The 17,917-nt window shown below is 41.2% G+C and overlaps 1 protein-coding gene across 4 annotated transcripts in view; it reads right to left on the bottom strand.

The window, feature by feature from the left end:
• The window catches only part of TPK1 (thiamin pyrophosphokinase 1), a 455,788-nt gene that overhangs the window by 284,053 nt on the left and 153,818 nt on the right, over positions 1–17,917 (bottom strand). The window lies entirely within an intron of this gene.

Raw genomic sequence — 17,917 nt, 5'->3', positions numbered from 1 at the left:
GGTCTACTCTATCACACTTTGCGTAATCTTTCTCTTCTTCTTCTCTCCTCATGTTCTTCCTTTTTTCTCTTCCTTCCCTCCATCTCCTCCTTCATTAGATCAGAATCTTTTTGTTCTTTTGCTTAAAGTATTCCTTTACTTTTTCCCAGTTCATTTCTTTCATATTCATTTCTCTGCTTCTTGTTATTAAAAAAGTAAGTCTGTCCATATTCATGATTTCCAGAACTTTAGTCAGTCTCTCGTTTTCGTCCGGTATTTCCTTTTGTTTCCACCTCCTGGTGTAGCAAATCCTTGCTGCTGTTGTTATCAGGAAAAGGATTTTATCTGAGTTTTTTTTTCTATTTTTAGGTCATGCATTCCTAACAAAAATAGTTCTGCCTTCCATGGAATTCTAATCTGTAAAATTTCCTGTAATTCTTTCTGAACTCCTTTCCAATACTCTTTTGCCTTCTTGCAGGACCACCAGATATGAAAATATGATCCTTCTATTTCTTTACACTTCCAACACTTTGTGCTGATATTTCTATTACCTTTCCCTAATTTTTTTGGCGTCATATACCAACGATGAGCTGTCTTCAGCCAATTTTCCTTTAAGTCAATAGCGTAGCAGTATTTCAATTTTTCTCTCCAGATTCTGGAGAGAAAAAATCTAAAGTGTCCCTAACTTAAAATGGCAAAATCAAGGTGTACTTTTTGTATATTTTGGAAGTGGGTGAAGATAATATTTTCAAGCTTTGGATGATTGACTCCCTAGCCAATTATACGTATGTTCCCTTCCAAGTTGAGTCTCCAAGGTAGTTTTAAAAAGCAAAATATATTATATCAGTTTAAAGAGGAAAAAAGGGACTTTAAAAAATCCAATTATTTTCCAACACTTGGGGCTAAAAGACACTGACAGACTTTAATGGGTTTGATTGAGTCGTTCATGGATTTTTGCACTTTTAATGCTTAAGTTCTAGTGTTTTACTTAGTGTTTGAAGTGTAGGTCAATACTTTTCTATCACAACTTTCATGGTTTAACTGGAAGACAGCTACATGTTCTCCATCCTTTCTTTGTCTATAATTTAAAAATGATAATAATAGCATTAGCTGGATTTCTGGGGAGGAAATTCCATAAATGAGAAACCACCACTCAGTGGGTTCTCTTCCTTTGGACAGCACCAACCTAGAAAGGAAGGAAGGGCCACCTCTTCTGCTCAAAGTTGGGAGAAATCCAAAGGAAGAGAACTGTCAACCATGGGAGCAAATAGAAGTGTCTAAATCCGAGATCACCTAGGAATTCTGTGGCACTATATTCGTTAGTATCCATATATTCCAGTTCAAAGTGTTTCTTGCTCCTTGTGAACTATGATGTTCTTCCTGTTCCCCTTTTCATATCTAAACATTAGCATCTTAATGTAATTCTAAACCTAATATGGAGATTTAAGTCTTATTCAAATCGCCTAATGAATTAATTAATGTTCAAACATTTAACCAACTGCATTTTAAATTGGTTTATAGTCCTAATAAAAGTCAGGAATTGCATACAACTGCAGTCATGTATTCATTGGTGTGCTAAAAATGTGTAGCTACAAAAATCCACCATGCCCTAACCAAGCACTTGTTTGAAATGTTTCTAGCACATTTTTGCTCTTTGAACACTTTTTTTTCGTGTCAGGAGCAACTTGAGAAACTGCAAGTAGCTTCTGATGCAAGAGAATTGGCCATCTGCAAGGACGTTGCCCAGGGGATGCCCAGATGTTTGATGTTTTACCATCCTTGTGGGAAGCTTCTCTCATGTCCCCGCATGGGGAGCTGCAGCTGACAGAGGGAGCTCATCCGCGCTCTCCCTGGATTTGAACCTCCAACCTGTTGATCTTCAGTTCTGCTAGTACAAGGATTTAACCCATTGTGCCACTGGGGCTCTATGAATACTAAGGCCCCATCTACACTGCCATATGATATAGTTTAATTGCACTGAACTGCATTATACGAGTCTACACTGACCATATAATGCAGTTCCAAACCATATTATATGGCAGTGTAGATGGGATCTTAGGCCCCTTCCACACAGCTGAATAAAATCTCACATCTGGTTTGAATTGGAATATATGACAGTGTGGACTCAGATAACCCAGTTCAAAGCAGATATGGGATTTTCTGCTTTGATATTCTGGGTTATACTGTGAGAGCGGTTCAGTAGTGGAACTCTCTGCCCCAGAGTGTAGTGAAGGCTCCTTCTTTGGAGGAGAAAACATGAATCCAAGGTATGAATATAAAAACATAAAATCCAAGAATCAAAACCATGAAACAAGGCACTTGAAGCATGAATTTTCCAAGCAAAGCTTCCATGAAACAAGGACAAGATCTTGACTTGATTCCATCTGACTACATATCCTGTATTTGGGACTTTTATCTCCTCGTTAGCTATGTTCTTATCTTTTTCTCTCGGAGCCTGGCAGAACGCCGAAGCCAATGTTCGGTTCTCCTGTTTTGACTGATCTCCTTCTATCTATTTGCTCATTAAATTTTGCAGCTGGGCCAGGTGCCAAGCTGTTCTCATGTTCCCTATCATGGGAACTCTTTGGTAACAATCCAGAAAGCACACCATCATCCCCACACCCCACAGGGACATTCTCATGGGAAACTACACTTTGAACAGGGATCTCCTAGTCATTCTCTGCATCAGTATCATTGACCAAACCATTGCCATCTTAAAACTCATCTTGAAATTCATTGACATCACTCCCCACATCCAAAGCACCCTGATCCTGAAACATAATCACAGGCTGAGCTCCAACAAACACAGACTCTTCAGCTTTGAAATGAAGGTGAGCACCACCCCCAGGGCTGGAGATGAAGGAGAAGCCTTTACCTCTATCCGTGTATCTGTGTTTCATTGTTTCGAGGCATTGAATGTTTGCCTTGTGTCTGTTTATGTCTGTATATGCTGGAATCCACCGAGTCCCCCTGGGAAGATTGGGCGGAATACAAATAAAGTGTTGTTGTTGTTGCTACTGCTTTTGTTATTATTATTATGTCTTTTGCCCATTAACACGGTAGAAAAGTAGCAATTGATTCTTTAAGTACTTTTATAGTGTCACTCATAAAAGATTCCCTAAAGAATTCCATTTACTTACCATATATGCTTATGTATAAATTAGTGGTTCTCAACCTATGAGTCCCCAGGTGTTTTGGCTGACAACTCCCAGAAATTCCAGCCAGTTTACCAGCTGTTAGGATTTCTGGGAGTTGAGGACCAAAACATCTGGGGACTCACAGGTTGAGAACCACTGGTATAAACTGAGCTCATGTATTACTTGAGAGCAGGATTTGGGACTAAAATTATGTATTTTATATGACCTGTGGATAAGTCGAGAGTCATTCCGCAGAAATGGAAAGGACCACGGGAAGCCAACCACCTCTGCTATTTCTCTACCCAAGTATTCAAAAAGGCTCGAAGTGGCTTCAAGGCTAAAAGAGTAGGAGGAGTCTATACTTTTCTCAGTTCTCCTGGGATGGACCAAATTCAGGATTCATTTTTCTGATAGAGGTGAAGCTACAATATTCATAATGACCTGTAAATAAGTTGACCTATTTTTTTTGGGGGGGGGGGGGCTGCTTTTTTGCCTTGGAAGTAGCAGCCTCCATCAGAATATTTCCCATGAAATATTGTGTTAAAAAGTATTTTCTTTGATAATATTGAAATTGCCGCTAACTAATTTTATTGACATTTTGGAGGGGAATAGTTACTCTCTACCTCTATCCACACTGATCATAGTTTTAATACATTTCTATCATATCCATTTTTCTACCATGGCTGCTTTTTAAAGCCCTAAACTGTTCCACCTTTCCACTTTCCCTTATTTTCTGGAGCGAATATGTAGTATAACAACAAAGTCAAAATGAGAGAGAAAAAACACCTCAATGGCAATTAATTAAAGCTTTGAAAATATGAATTGTAGATGTTTTCTTCTAAGATAATAATTTAAATCTGACACTGAAATGCAGCTATCTGGGTTCTGATAGATTTTTGAAGTCTGAAAATTAGGTTGCTCAATAATTCAGTGTGAGCCTGTACAAACTTCTAGTTCTGACTGTAACTTTTTTCTTCTTTCTTCGTTGCACAGTTCTTTGTTTTCCCCCAAAGCAATTTTATCGATTTCTGACGCTAAGAAAACAAACAGCTCCCAGTATGATAGAATGAACCCTGCTAAAAGTGATTTTAATTGCCATTTAGAATTTCTATCAGGCAGATTCTGAAAGTAAAGAAATTTGCTCACGCTGTATCAAGGCAACTTGTTACCAAAATATAAAACAAAGGGAAGATTTCTTTATACTCATAATCATTGAAAAATGAGACACATTTGCAGTCCTTTGCACAAGGGTTGAGGTCTGTAGTGGGCTTAAACATTCTCTTCTTCTTCTTCTTCTTCTTCTTCTTCTTCTTCTTCGGCGAGCCCTCGTTGGACGAGTAAGATGGTCTTCCTTGATTACTATTTTTGTGGGTTTGTAGGTGGCTGTGGAGCCCTATTCTTGACCCGCTTCTTCTCCCACAGTGAAGGCATTGGTTTCCAGGTGGAAGGCAGTCCCGGTCGGGGTTGGCTTGATGCACCTTCCTCCTGGCACGTTTCTCTCTTTCAACCTCCACTCGTGCCTCCTCAAATTCTGCAGGACTGCTGGTCACAGCTGACCTCCAGCTGGAGCGCCCAAGGGCCAGGGCTTCCCAGTTCTCAGGGTCTATGCCAGAGTTTTTAAGGTTGGCTTTGAGCCCATCTTTAAATCTCTTTTCCTGTCCACCAACGTTCCGTTTTCCATTCTTAAGTTCAGAGTAGAGCAACTGCTTTGGGAGACGGTGGTCAGGCATCCGGACAACGTGGCCGGTCCAGCAGAGTTGATGGAGGAGGACCATCGCTTCAATGCTGGTGGTCTTTGCTTCTTCCAGCATGCTGACGTTTGTCCACTTGTCTTCCCAAGATATTTGCAGGATTTTCCGGAGGCAGCGCTGATGGAATCGTTCCAGGAGTTGCATGTGACATCTGTAGACAGTCCACGTTTCGCAGGCATAGAGCAGGGTTGGGAGGACAATAGCTTTATAGACAAGCACCTTGGTATCCCTACGGATGTCCCAGTCCTCAAACACTCTCTTCTTCTCATAACTAACATTCTCATAACTAAACAGTCACAAGGGAATTGATAAATTATCAAATATTGCTGCTTTACTGCTAAGGACAGTAAATTAAAAATGTTAAAGCAATTTACATCACTTCATTAAATGTTTTAAAATCAATGTGAAAACATACATAATGGGGGAGAGGCTTCCCAATAAAATGAATAGCCCTGTCCTGCTATAAACATATCTTTGCTTGCCAGAAAAAGAAATTGAGGTGGGGGTGGGGGGTTGTGGCCTCCCACCCCCTAGTCTTCTATGGAAGGTCTCTTCAGAGAGTGGGAATAGCCACTAAGAAGGATCTCTCTTGTGTCCTTGCCTAGCCATCCAAAGTAACTGTTTGGATGGCTTTGGATAACGAGGCTAACAGTGATGGTATTGTTTTTATATGTTTTTAAAGGCCTTGATCTATGTATTTTATAATTCTGCTTTAAATGTTGTTTTTAGTGGCATATTGTTGAAGGCATTGAATGGCTGCCTGGCTGTAAAGCTGCCTTGAGTCTCCTCCGGGCTGGAGAAAGGCGGGGTAGAAATGTCATAAATAAATAATCATCAACCAACTGGATCATGTTCCCCCATCAATGTTGGAAGAGGTTCAAAAACCAGGAGGTCAGGAGATGCTGAAAAAAGGTCCAACTCCACATCTGATTCAATGGACTCCAGGTAAGAGTCTGATTGGAGCACTCTAGCTGTCCATTTCAAAGGTGGCATTCCTCCCACAGCCATTGCTGATACCAGAACTAGTGAAGATGAGTGTGGTCTGGCAGTGACCTTACTGTAGGAGAGTCCTAGTAAGAGTGAATTAATTCAACTCGATACCGCAATGGATGGTACAGAGATCAGTATAGCAGAATTCCAACTCAGTAGCGTAATATGGAGAGAAATGCAGAAGACTGAAGTCATCTCAATAGTCAAAAGTATAGCCATAATTTCAGTAATCACTAGATCAGTGGTTCTCAACCTGTGGGTCCTCAGGTGTTTTGGCCTACAACTCCCAAAATTCCCAGCCAGTTTACCAGCTGTTAGGATTTCTGGGACTTGAAGGCCAAAACATCTGGAGACCCACTGCTCTAGATGAAAACCTGTCATTATAGTGTGATGGTGATGCCCATGATTATTATGGACTCTCGCTTGCATCCACATCCTGAGGTTGTTTGATTAAACTCTGTCCTCATTATTGGGTGAGAGCCCTGAAACATGACATATATCTCTTATGAAAAATTTAATCTTGGTTTCCAACAATCTTTCCAGAGTGGGAGGGGATTGGGACCAAATATCTGGCTCCAAAACTGGATGGTTCATGCGGCCTCAAGTCTACTCTGATCTAGATGTCAATTCCAGCAATAATAACAACAACAACAACAACAACAACAATAATAATAATAATAATAATAACTTTATTTTTATACCCCACCAACCATCTTCCCTAGGGGACTCGGGGCGGCTTACAAGGGACACGCCCAAGATTACAATTAAAACACACAGGTAAAACACTTTAACCAATTAAAACATCAGATAAAACAAATAACAACACAATTGAAAGCAATATAAAAACAATATGGCTTTTTTATTTATCGTGTTATCAGCAACCAGACATTTGTATTACATTTTTAACAAAAACAGACAGACAGACAGACAAAACACAGGATTTGCAAGCTTGGTAGTTGATTAAATGTCCTTTACCAGTATCTGGCCACTTGGAGTGCCTCTGGTGTTGCCGCAAGGAGGTCCTCCATTGTGCATGTATCAGGGCTCAGGTTGCATTGCAGCAGGTGGTCTGTAGTTTGCTCTTCTCCGCACTCACATGTCGTGGATTCCACTTTGTAGCCCCATTTCTTAAGATTGGCTCTGCCAGAGCACAGTCTGTTCAGCGCCTTCCAAGTCGCCCAGTTTTCTGTGTGCCCAGGGGGGAGTCTCTCATTTGGTATCAGCCATTGATTGAGGTTCTGGGTTTGAGTCTGCCACTTTTGGACTCTTGCTTGCTGGGGTGTTCCAGCGAGTGTCTTTGTATATCTTAGAAAACTATTTCTTGATTTAAGTCATTGACGTGCTGGCTGATACCCAAACAAGGGATGGGCTGGAGATGTCACTGCCTTGGTCCTTTCACTATTGGCTGCTACTTTCCGGCGGATGTCAGGTGGTGCGATACCGGCTAGACAGTGTAATTTCTCCAGTGGTGTAGGGCGCAGACACCCCGTGATAATGCAGCATGTCTCATTAAGAGCCACATCCACTCTATTAGCGTGCTGAGATGTGTTCCACGCCGGGCATGCATACTCAGCAGCAGGGTAGCATAGCACAAGGGCAGATATCTTCACTGTGTCTGGTTGTGATCCCCAGGTTGTGCCAGTCAGCTTTCGTATGATATTGTTTCTAGCACCCACTTTTTGCTTGATGTTCAGGCAGTGCTTCTTGTAGGTCAGAGCATGGTCCAGAGTGACTCCCAGGGGGACATGAGAGAAGCCTCCTCGCAGGATTGCAAGACATCGGGGCGTCCCCTGGGCAACGTATTCGTAGACAGCTGATTCTCTCGCTCCAGAAGCGAGCAGAAACAATATGGCTGAAAGAAACATAACTGAACTTCTTAAGGGCTACTCTTCCTGAGGAAGCTGAGTTTGTTGGGGCGCGGGGGTGAAGTTGAATGTGAAGTTGAATGTGGAACTGTGAAGGGTTTTTGAGAATAGACCTCAGCAGAGACTGAGAAGAGTGGCCTGTTTTCAGGCATGCAGTCAGTAGCTTTCAAAGTGTCATCTCACAACAGAACTTTAAGCCTAGAGGAACCTGAGGGATGAACACCAGCCAATGCAAACAAGTCCTTTCATTGTGCCCCTCTCCCAAGCACAGAAAACACTTTGAATGGCACTAATCACATTTGTCATATGGGAAATGGGCTATTACCACAACACTTATTCCCTAGTACCAAGGTCCCAAATGATGCAGGTAACCCTATTTGTGCAAGACCCAGAGATCATAAAGAACCTCTAGCCCTACTTTTCTCTTTCAAATTGTCACAACAATTTTTCTTAAGAGGCAGATTAAGTATTGTGATTTTGAAAACGGGACCGGACAAACATTGTTTAAATAGTTCTGACAAGTCCCTTTACTTTGTTTTCCCCCTAAATTGAACTGAACACTAACAGCAAATTGGCAAAGCTTGTTGCTGTTGTAGTTTGTTTACCCACTTTTCACTGTTAATGCAGAATGCATTAACTCTGCTGCAAATGATTGAAAGGGACAGTTTCTTGTCACTGCAGAGTACATTTTGTTACAAATCTCCTACCCCAGGATTTATAACCATCTCTATTGTCAATTACGACTTTCTTTCACTGATCTCTCAAAACTCATAACAAGAAAATCATATTATTCCATTTTTCTTAGAGGCAGATTGGAATATTACGATGCATAAATTGAACAAATCTAACCCAACTGAAACTTTGCTGAAATACAATCCAAGATAGCCTGCTTTTTATATGAACATTTTTAACCAGAAAAGCTACCTGGGGATTAAAATCTGCATGTTGCAGGAAACTATTCTACAACAGCAAGTGCAATCTTTTAGCAAGCATAGAATTATTTTCCAGAATTTATTTTCTAATTCTTTAACAGAGTGCATTCCATGCTGTTCACTACAAATGCAAGGACAAGAAAGATCCACTATTACCAGACTAAGCCTTTTTATTCTGAAAGCTATCAAGAAAAGAGCACATTTCCTGAAAGAAGAATCAGGGAAATAAGAATTTGTCTGCAAACAGAAGATCAGCTGCTGTCCTCCCCACTATTTTGCCTTGTCTTTTATTTGTGTCGTATTTTGAAATGGTCATATGACTGGTCGAATAATCGAATTTATTATTATTACAAATGGCTGTGTGAATGTGTGTGTGTGTGTATATTGTACTTTCATTTGTAGCCTTTACAGAAGTGGTACATTCTTGCAGTGCATGTCAAAAGTGGCATTTTCTCCTTTTCAGATCTAATTTATTTTACATAGTTATTCCAAAGTATGGTGCTGCACTCTGGGTATATTATTATATACCCCGGTGGCGCAGTGGGTTAAACCCTTGTGCCGGCAGGACTGAAGACCGACAGGTCGCAGGTTCAAATCTGGGGAGAGTGCGGATGAGCTCTCTCTATCAGCTCCAGCTCCTCATGCAGGGACATGAGAGAAGCCTTCCACAAGGATGATAAAAGATCAAAACATCCGGGCGTCCCCTGGGCAATGTCCTTGCATACGGCCAATTATCTCACACCAGAAGGTAACTATTCAAAGCTCTGTACATATCTAAAGTAAGTTCACCATGCATACATATGTACATATAGTAGCCCAACTGCAGCCCTTGTAGATATCCCAAACCACAGATAATACCAAACTCTACATTTTGTCTATACTTGGGCTGGAGGACCTAAAGGGCCAACAAACACTTCCGGATGAAGGCATATTTTGGAGTATGAACATGAGTAAGAGGGTAACAGAATGGCCATTCAAAGGGTCACCACTACCGCACAGAGAATCATTGGTTGCTCTCTCTTCTCTTTGGAAGAACTTTATAACCCCTTCAGCCTTAAGAAAGCTGAGAATATTCTTAAAGACCCATCTCACTTGACATATTCTTTTTTTTTAAGTATTACCATCTGGCAGATGGTACACGAGAATAAGGATGACAAAGACAAGAACAAACATAAAGATGGTTTTTATCCTAGAGTTGGGGGCTGTTCAGTGGTGGTTGGAGTGTGGAGGGATGGGTGTGTTGTTTATGAGGTGTGTGTGGGAGAAATGTACAATGTAATTGGTTAAATGGACGAACCCAGAGGGTGCTCACCAATGCTTCCTCTTCATCCTGGAAAGAAGTGATGAGTGGAGTGCCGCAGGGTTCCGTCCTGGGCCCGGTCCTGTTCAACATCTTTATTAATGACTTAGATGAAGGGCTAGAAGGCAGGATCATCAAGTTTGCAGACGACACCAAAATGGGAGGGATAGCCAATACTCCAGAGGACAGGAGCAGGATTCAAAACGATCTTGACAGATTAGAGAGATGGGCCAAAACTAACAAAATGAAGTTCAACAGTGACAAATGCAAGATACTCCATTTTGGCAGGAAAAACGAAATGCAAAGATACAGAATGGGGGATGCCTGGCTCGAGAGCAGTACGTGAGAAAAAGATCTTGGAGTCCTCGTGGACAACAAGTTAAACATGAGGCAACAATGTGATGTGGCGGCAAAAAAAGCCAATGGGATTTTGGCCTGCATCAATAGGAGCATAGTGTCTAGATCTAGGGAAGTAATGCTACCCCTCTATTCTGCTTTGGTTAGACCACATCTGGAATATTGTGTCCAATTCTGGGCACCACAATTCAAGAGAGATATTGACAAGCTGGAATGTGTCCAGAGGAGAGCGACTAAAATGATAAAAGGTCTGGAGAACAAGCCCTATGAGGAGCGGCTTAAGGAGCTGGGCATGTTTAGCCTGAAGAAGAGAAGGCTGAGAGGGGATATGATAGCCATGTATAAATATGTGAGAGGAAGCCACAGGGAGGAGGGAGCAAATTTGTTTACTGCTTCCCTGGAGACTAGGACGCAGAACAATGGCTTCAAACTACAAGAGAGGAGATTCCATCTGAACATGAGGAAGAACTTCCTGACTGTGAGAGCCGTTCAGCAGTGGAACTCTCTGCCCCGGAGTGTGGTGGAGGCTCCTTCTTTGGAAGCTTTTAGACAGAGGCTGGATGGCCATCTGTCGGGGGTGATTTGAATGCAATATTCCTGCTTCTTAGCAGGGGGTTGGACTGGATGGCCCATGAGGTCTCTTCCAACTCTTTGATTCTATGATTCTATGACAATAAAGTTATTCTAGTCTATACTGGACTTAAAAAATCATTAAGGTTCCTTAAATCAAACAATCCACTCACAAATACCTCTTGCACTTCCTTCATCCCCCTTTCACAACATCTCCTATGATTTTCTAAGGCATTCTTCACTTCTTTAAAAATAGCAACAATGGAAAGTTTTTAGTAATCCATTTCTATGCCAACACAGATCTGAAATAGCTTCACAGTTCCACCAATGAGAGCATAAATGGATAGTTCACTAAAAATGACACAGCAAAGGTGCTAAAGACATCAAATCCCTCTTTTTGACTTTGTTTTCATACATGCCTAGTATACCTTACAATAAAACAGAAAATGTTTCGAAGTGCATTCAGATACAACTATGATCGTCTTAGGAAGGTCACAAGGAAAGTCAGGCATCAGAAGTGAACAATTATCTCTTCAACTATCACATGTAGCCTTGAAAAACTGTGAATTAGCTTGTTTCTGAATATGGTGAGAAGATACCTGAACCGCTGACAGGTCCTGACAACTTCCTACCTATCAGATATTTTTGACATGAAAGATATATCTAACGATTTTACAAAGCTAGACCTCAGCACACTTTCATGAAGGAGAATGTTTCATTTCTGAAAGGCTGGCTTTGCTATACAGAAGTTACATTGTTTGACAAGGACCAGGTAGCCTTGCATCCCAATCACTGTTTAAAACCATGCAGAAATGGAAAACTTAAGGATATGGAGAATATATGGGGGGAATTTTTTAAGTAAGGTCCGTTGGAACATAAGTACACAACAAAAGTTTATTTCAAAAAAGTAAATTTATTTTCAGAAAGTACATACTTCACTCTATTTTTCAACATAGTTGCCAAGTTTGTTCAAACACTTATCATACCTCTGAACCAATTTTAAAATACCCTCTTCATAAAAACTTGCCACCTGCTCCGATAACCAAATCGTCTGTAATCAAAGAAGGGCGACCGGAGCGGTCCTCATCATGGATGTTGTCACGGCCATCTTTGAATTGTCGTACCCACTTACGCGCTTTGCTTTCACTCATAACAGTATTACCGTACACTTCACAAATCTGTCGATGAATTTCTGCAGCAGGCAGGTTCCTTGCTGGCAAAAACCGTATCACTGAGCGAACCTCACATGCGGCGGGCGAGTTGATAGTCTTAAACATTTTTAAAGCACAGAACAGAACCGTACAGGTTAGCTACAGAGCGGAAACTGAGCACAGTTGTTCCCGAGGCATGCCGGTACACGACGCACGCACTCGTTGCGGTATGCGCGCGAACTACTAGTGTCTACAACAAAACGGACCTTACTTTAAAAATACCCCTCGTATTTTTCTTCTGTTACAGAAAATTTTATATTAATTTCATTGGTACTATTCTATTATCTGGGTGGAGGCCACAAGGGGGTGCTAGTGACAGAAGGATAGTCCACTAACGGGGGGAAGAGGGCTGAAGGAATTAAACAATTTCCCACTGCTTTCCTGTTATTCCCCCCATCCATGTCGCCCTCATTGAAACAACCATTGCTTATTATATGGTAAAGGTGGAGAGGATAGCCAGCGAAAATTGTTTCCCTCTTTCAACTCCCCTTCCCCCCAATAAAATGGAATATCCTTCTCTGTCTAGGCTCCCTTTTGGACTCTGTCCAAATAATGGAACAGTATAATTTCATTAAATAAAATTCCTAATAAACATAACAGTTATAAAAACAAGCAAGATGTTACATGGTAACATACAAGTGGGTGCTAGGAGCCCCCGGTGGTGCAGTGGGTTAAAGCACTGTTCTGGCAGGACTGAAGACCGCCAGGTCGCAGGTTCGAATCCGGGGAGAGGCGGATGAGCTCCCTCTATTAGCTCCAGCTCCTCATGCGGGGACATGAGAGAAGCCTCCCACAAGGATGATAAAACATCAAAAATCATCCAGGCGTCCCCTGGGCAACGTCCTTGCAGACAGCCAATTCTCTCACAACACGAGCGGTTGCTCCTGACACGACAAAAAAAAAAGTTGGTCGTAGAAACAATATCATACGAAAACTGACTAGCACAACCTGGGGATCACAGCCAGACACAGTGAAGACATCTGCCCTTGCGCTGTGCTACTCTGCTGCTGAGTACGCATGCCCAGTGTGGAACACATCTCACCACACTAAAACAGTGGATGTGGCTCTTAATGAGACATGCCACATTATCAAGGGGTGTCTGCGCCCTACACCACTGGAGAAATTACACTGCTTAGCCGGTATTGCACCACCTGACATCCGCCGGGAAGAAGTAGCCAATAGTGAAAGGACCAAGGCAGAGACATCTCCAGCTCATCCCCTGTTTGGGTATCAGCCAGCACGTCTTAAATCTAAAAATAGTTTTCTAAGATCTACAGAGACACTCGCTGGAACACCTCAGCAAGCAAGAGTCCAAAGGTGGCAGGCTCAAACCCAGAACCTCAACCAATGGCCGATACCAAATGAAAAACTCCCCTCTGGGCACACAGAAAACTGGGCAACTTGGAAGGCGCCACAAGATGCAGAGCCAACCTCAAGAAATGGGGCTACAAAGTGGAATCCACGACATGCGAGTGTGGAGAGGAGCAAACAACTCACCACCTGCTGCAATGCAGCCTGAGCCCTGCCACATGCACAATGGAGGACCTTCTTGCAGCAACACCAGAAGCACTCCAAGTGGACAGCTACTGGTCAAAGGACATTTAATCAACTACCAAACTCACAAATTTTGTATTTTGTCTGTTTGTTTGCTTTGTTCTGTTAGAAATTAATATAATTGACTGGTTGCCCTGAAACGACAAATAAATAAATAAAAATAAATAAATGTTAATACCATTATTGGTGAATACACTAAATAATAAGTTTCCCACAATTTCCTGAACATGTCAAAAGGGTTTCTGATCTGCATGATTCCCTTTTTAAAAAAAGTATATGGGAGGAATATTATAAGTATTTAAAAAGGAATACTTTATTCCTTTTGACTTATTCCATCCTCCTAATATCATTCCATTTTTCTTCCCTTCTGACCTGTACATTGAGGGCTGAATTGAACAATCCCATAAACAACTTTACTCAATCTAACAATCTGTAAGTGAAGGGGAATCGGATGGATTGCCCTCGTGGACTCTTTCAACTTTCTGTTTCTGTGATTCCATGTTGAATATTGCACAAATGTTGCACAAAGAGAAAAGAGACACATTTTAAATATGTATTGTAAACTGGTTGCATTGTATTAATTTCTACAGATGTGTTTATACCAGATTGTAGATTGGCATAGCTTCTTTGACAAAACTGGGAAGTATCATTCTTTCAAAAGGCTGTTATCTGTAAAGCAGAACTCTTATTGGGTTGTTGTAGGTTTTTCCGGGCTATATGGCCATGTTCTGGAGGCAATTTTTCTCCTGACGTTTCGTCTGCATCTATCGCAAGCATCCTCAGAGGTAGTGAGGTCTGTTGGAAGTAGGAAAAATGGATTTATATATGTGGAATGACCAGGGTGAGACAAAGGACTTTTGTCTGCTGGGGCTAGCTGTGAATGTTTCAGCTGATCACCTTGATTAGCATTCAATGGCTTGGAAGTGCCTGGGGGGAATCTTTTGTTGAGAGTGATTTTATGTGCCTGTTTGTTTCCCCTCTGTTGTTTTGCTGTTGTAATTTTTTTTGAGTTTTTTAATACTGGTGGCCAGATTTTGTTCATTTTCATGGTTTCTTCCTTTCTGTTGAAATTGTCCACATGCTTGTGGATTTCAATGGCTTCTCTGTGTAGTCTGACATGGTGGTTGTGAGAGTGGTCCAGCACTTCTGTGTTCTCAAATAATATGTTGTGTGCAGGTTGGTTCATCAGGTGCTCTACTATGGCTGATTTCTCTGGTTGGAGTAGTCTGCAGTGCCTTTCATGTTCCTTGATGCGTGTCTGGGTGATGCGTTTGGTGGTCCCTATGTAGACTTGTCCACAGCTGCATGGTACACAGTAGACTCCTGCAGAGGTGAGAAGATCCCTCTTGTCCTTTGCTGAACGAAGCATTTGTTGGATTTTCTTGGTGGGTCTGTAAGTGGTTTGTATGTTGTGTTTCCTCATCGGTTTCCCTATGCAGTCAGTGGTTCCCTTGATATATGGCATGAACACTTTTTCTCTGGGTGGATCTTCATCTTTACTCTCGTGGCTTGTTCTCGATTTTGCAGCTCTTCTGATGTCTGAGGTGGAGTATCCATTGGCCTCTAGAGCCCAGTTTAGGTGGTTCAGTTCATCTTGGAGAAGGTGGGGTTCGCAGATTCTTTTTGCACAGACCTCACTACCAACAGACCTCACTACCTCTGAGGATGCTTGCCATAGATGCAGGCGAAACGTCAGGAGAAAAATTGCCTCCAGAACATGGCCATATAGCCCGGAAAAACCTACAACAACTCAGTGATTCCGGCCATGAAAGCCTTCGACAATACATAGAACTCTTATTGTTTTAATAAATCGGAAGTTTTAGGCTTTCACTTTGCGGATAAGAGTTAAACAAAACTGAAACCCATTTCAAACTACCTGAAAGATAGACAGACTCTTAACAGACCTTCCATGATGTTCTAATCTATGTAAATCAAAATGTAATGTTCGTTTGTGGGATTAACATAACTCAAAAACCACTGGAGGAATTGACACCAAATTTGGACACAATACACCTACAAGGCCAAAGAGTGAACATTACTCAAAAAAATGGATTTTGTCATTTGGGAGCTGTTGTTGCTGGGATTTACAGTTCACCTAAAATCAAGGAGCATTCTGAACTCCAACAGCGATGGAATTGAACCAAACTTTGCACATAGGACTCCTATAACCAACAGAAAACACTAGAAGGTTTTGGTGGCCACTGAGTTTGAGTTTGGGAGTTGTAGTTCACCTACATCCAGAGAGTGCTGTGGACTCAAACAATGAAGGATCTGAACCAAACTTGGCATGATTATTCCATATGCCCAAATACAAACACAGATTGAGTTTGGGGGTAAATAGACCTTGACATTTGGGAGATGTAGTTACTGAGATTTATAGTTCACCTACAATAAAAGATCATTCTGAACCCCACCAACGACAGAATTGGGGCAAACTTCCCACATAGAACCCCCATGAACAACAGAAAATACTTAGAGCCATCCGTTCCAACTCCCTTCACCAGGGCAAGAAAACGTAATCAAAGCCCTCCTGACAAAGCACCATTCAGCCATAGATATAGATAGATAGTTATGATTCACAGAGAGAGATATAGTATCATAGATTTGCAAGGGACTCCTAAAGAAGGACAATTATATGTTGCATGTTCCAGAGTGGGAAAACCAGACAATTCCCACATCAACACTGACAAAGAAACAGCAAGAAATACTGTTTACCCACAAGAATAAAGACAACACTAATAAAGAAACCAATGCTTTCTCATTACTTTATTTTCCAAATCACCAGACTGGGCCACAGCAACGCGTGGCAGGGGACGGCTAGTCTATATAAATAAAAATGTAATGTTTGTTTGTGGGATAAACATAACTAAAAAACCACTGGACGAATTGACACCAAATTTGGACACCATACACCTCTCAGGCCAAAGAGTGATCATCACTCATAAAAACACTGAAAACATAGCAGAAGAGACTTAAAAAGCAAAAAAACAAACAAAAAAAAACAACAACAACCCAAAAATACATTACAATGCATGTGCAAAACAACATATATACACAAGCACACATATATACACACATACACAAATATATATATACACACATATACACACAAAAAAACCCCCCACATATACACAGCCTGAGCCACAGCAACGTGTGGCAGGGACGGCTAGTTTAATATATATAGTGAGTTCTTAACCCTACTTGCAGTTCTGAAAAATTCTACCACCCCAGTCTACTTCTACATTCTTCATAATATATAGATCATTTCTTAAAATGATAAATTTCATCACATCTTAGCATATGTAAGAGATTAGAAGGAAAGTTCCTATTCACATAGGCCATGAGGTCAGACACATGGCACCTGAATAACATCCTTACAGTACCGACAACTCAAAACGGCTTATTTCAATTTACTCTGTAGATTGGATCCATTTAAAAACAGTAAATGTAAAGATTCCTCATGGAGAACTGTCAATCTCTGACTACCTAATAGGTAGCTGTATGATTTTGCCTTCCAGGCATATTCAACATTGAAATGTTGTCATTCTGTCCGTTGCACAAATCCAGCTGTGATAAATATGGAGGGGAAACATTCCTTTCTCATCTGGGGCCCTCAAATTGGACCATAATTACCCATGAAGCCGAACTTTCTATTTAGAAGCCCTCGGGCTGCCTCTGCAATGTAGTTACCAAAAAAAATAAATAAATCCCTATATTATTTCAGGAGCACTTGTACTGTGCAACTATAACCCTGAATATCCTATTATGAAAATTGTAGATATAAGTAAAGCAATATCGAATTTTTACCCTAAAAATATATGTTGATGTGTGCGAGAGGGGAGAAAAAAGACAGGGAGAAGAGTCACATGAATGCCCTTCGCCTATTTAGGTTTTCCACAGAAGCTTCATTACTCTAAAAAAAGGTAAAGGTAGTTCCCTGACATTAAGTCCAGTCATGTCTGACTCTGGGGTGTGGTGCTCATCTCCATTTCTAAGCCGAAGAGCCAGCGTTGTCCATAGACACCTCCAAGGTCATGTGGCCGGCATGACTGCATGGAGCGCCGTTACCTTCTCACCGGAGCTGTACCTATTGATCTACTCACATTTACTCTACCTGCAGCCAAATAACTTGGTTTAAATTATATGGCTTTCTTCCTATGAAAATTTTAATACAAAATAACACATATTAATTTGATGAAAAAATAATATCACATAGCCAGTTTAGATAGGGGTTGATGCTTTGAGACAAAACCAAAATAAAAGCAACAGAT

Source organism: Anolis sagrei, chromosome 6 (assembly GCF_037176765.1).
Source record: "Anolis sagrei isolate rAnoSag1 chromosome 6, rAnoSag1.mat, whole genome shotgun sequence".
NCBI classification, from domain to species: domain Eukaryota; kingdom Metazoa; phylum Chordata; class Lepidosauria; order Squamata; family Dactyloidae; genus Anolis; species Anolis sagrei.
This window is presented reverse-complemented; position numbering and strand designations above follow the sequence as displayed.